A 2,500-nucleotide genomic window follows, 5' to 3' on the forward strand; every position below is an offset into this window, starting at 1 on the left:
AGGAAGAAGAGGTAAAATAGGCGAAAGAAGAGGAAGATTAATAGAATGGGAGAAGAAGGAAGAGGAGGAGGTAGAAGAGGCGGGCGATGAGGATGACGAGGAAAGAGGTAGGAGAAAGAGGAAAAACTAGATGGAAAACTCGTGAAAAAGAAAAATGAAAAATGAGGGAGAAAAAAAAGGAAGAGGATCGAAGGGAAGAGGAAGAAGACGAGAAGGAAAAAGAAAAGAAAGAAAGAAAGAAAGAAATAGTGAGGGAGAGAAATTAAAAAAAAAGAGGAAGATGAATATAAAGATGAAAAAGATTACAGAATGACCTTTTGAAAAGCTAAAGCAGTTTTGTGTTTTTGTTTGTTTATTCCCAACAGCTGAGTTAGAGATACCATCCCCGGTTCACTTTTTTTAATCATTTTGTTTGCTCATCTCTGTTGACCTGCGTTGTTTGCTGGCCAGGGTGCGTAGTTTCTCTGTTTCCTCTCTTGATTGCAACCCGTGTCTTATTGCCGAATCAATCTTTTGGGGATATTACTTTGTTATGATCGTATTACCATTTTTTCTAATAATCAGTGTTGCTCATGCTGATGACATACTTTCATATACACTCTCTCACTCACACACACGCGCACACACTCTCTCTCTCTCATACACGAACACAGTCACATACACACACACTCTCTCTCTTACACGCACACACTCTATCACACAAACACACTCTCTCTCTCTCTCACACACAGCCACTCTCTCTCTCTCTCTCTCTCTCTCTCACACACACACTCTCTCTCTCTCTCTCTCTCTCTCTCTCTCTCACTCGCACACACTCTCTCTCGCACACACACACTCTCTCTCCCACACACGCACACAAACTCTCTCACATACACACGCCCTCACACACACACAAATCCATTTTCTTTTTGTCTATCTCTCTACCCCCTTCTCTCTCTCTCTCTCTGGCCACTTACTATTCACATAAGCTTCCCCTAACAGCCTCTCGGGCCCCGCCAACTACTACTCATCATCTTTCTTGAACTCGAGGACGAGGTTGAGGGGAAGGAGGAGGGTTCCCGGAAGGCGGCCTCTCAACGCCCCTATCTCGTCGACACACGCCCTAATCGCTTCCCTCAGGTAACATTGAGCATTATCAGGACACGAGGAGGGTCTGATATGGGGGGGGCGGAGGGAGGGGAGAGGGGAGGGAGAGTACGCTTCTTAGAACATGCTCTTGCAAGATTCTAACAAGGGGTACATCGCTGAGGGAAGATGAGGTCTCTAAGATCAACGGAACAGCCACTATGGTGATTCCCTTCAGCATGCAACAAGGGGCGCGTCGTTCTTATCGTCGCCGACTGCTGCCTCGACCATAAAACGACAGAGGGAGAAGGCAGAGGGGGCACTAACACATTTCACTCATGACAGAAACGAGACACTGGAGAGTCACCAAATAGCCAAAGCCGTCACCGAATGGACCGAGTAGTTGCTACCTCTATGAACTAACACTGTATCCCACATATAGAGTGTCTTGAGGAAGCAAAGCGAAAACGTACGGGCTTTTTGTTTCGTCCACGCGTTCATTATAAATCACACACACACACACACACACACACACACACACATACACACACACACACACACACACACACACACACACACACACACACACACACACATATATATATATATATATATATATATATATATATATATATATATATATATATATATATATATATATATAATCACCACAGTATCAGTATCAAAAATCTTGTTATCATACTAACACACATTATCACCAACGTCATTTTTTTTCATCACCAACATTATCATCTGCTTCACCAGAATTATTTTCATCATTACAGCCAAAATGATCATCATGAAAACGTAAACACGATTATCATTAACATAATAATATGACGAACATCACATCAATATCATTACAGACATAATTATCACATGAATATATTAATCAACATTAAATAGTTAATATTACCACAAACAGAATTATAAAGATTCGACCACTTGAATAATCTTGTTTCTAATTCCGGAACAGTATTATGGCAACTGACATTATTATGACAGTCAATTACATAGGTACCATTAACATAACTGTTATTCCTTTTGCTAGGTAATTTTATCATCAAAGTTAATGGCGGAATTAAAAGGATATATCTATTCGAAAGCCGTTTTTATTATCAGTTTTAGCATTTTATTCCTCGTCTTTACTCTTTTTTTTTACCTTTGGACTGCAATCACTTTTGCAATCACCGCTGCCGCCACTATTGCAAAACCAGTCATGCAGTTGTTATTGCTTTGGGATCCTTTTGCTCTTAGATTATTTTCTATAAAGGGGAAATATACAGTTTGTATCGAAAGCCCATTGGGGATTGATGGCATTCCGACACAGAGTTGTGAAAATCGCTTTTGGTGATTCTCAATGACAGGGTGTTGGGGCTTCTTCCTGCTCTCCCTCTCCCCTTCCTGTTCCCCCTTCCCTCTCTCCTTTGCGCTA

General features: G+C 41.4%; 1 protein-coding gene across 4 annotated transcripts in view; it reads left to right on the top strand.

Annotated features, from left to right (window-relative positions):
• The window catches only part of LOC113816781 (ligand of Numb protein X 2-like), a 174,249-nt gene that overhangs the window by 93,992 nt on the left and 77,757 nt on the right, over positions 1-2,500 (top strand). For 2 of the 4 annotated variants that reach the window (XM_070127172.1, XM_070127168.1), the window contains exon 1: positions 967-1,119. The exons of the other annotated variants lie outside the window; for them this stretch is intronic. The gene's annotated coding sequence lies outside the window, so the exon portion shown is untranslated. Of the gene's footprint in view, positions 1-966; positions 1,120-2,500 lie in introns of those variants that run through there. 4 annotated transcript variants of the gene reach the window in all.

The sequence above is a fragment of the Penaeus vannamei genome, chromosome 11 (genome assembly GCF_042767895.1).
Source record: "Penaeus vannamei isolate JL-2024 chromosome 11, ASM4276789v1, whole genome shotgun sequence".
In the NCBI taxonomy this organism is placed as follows: Eukaryota; Metazoa; Arthropoda; class Malacostraca; order Decapoda; family Penaeidae; genus Penaeus; species Penaeus vannamei.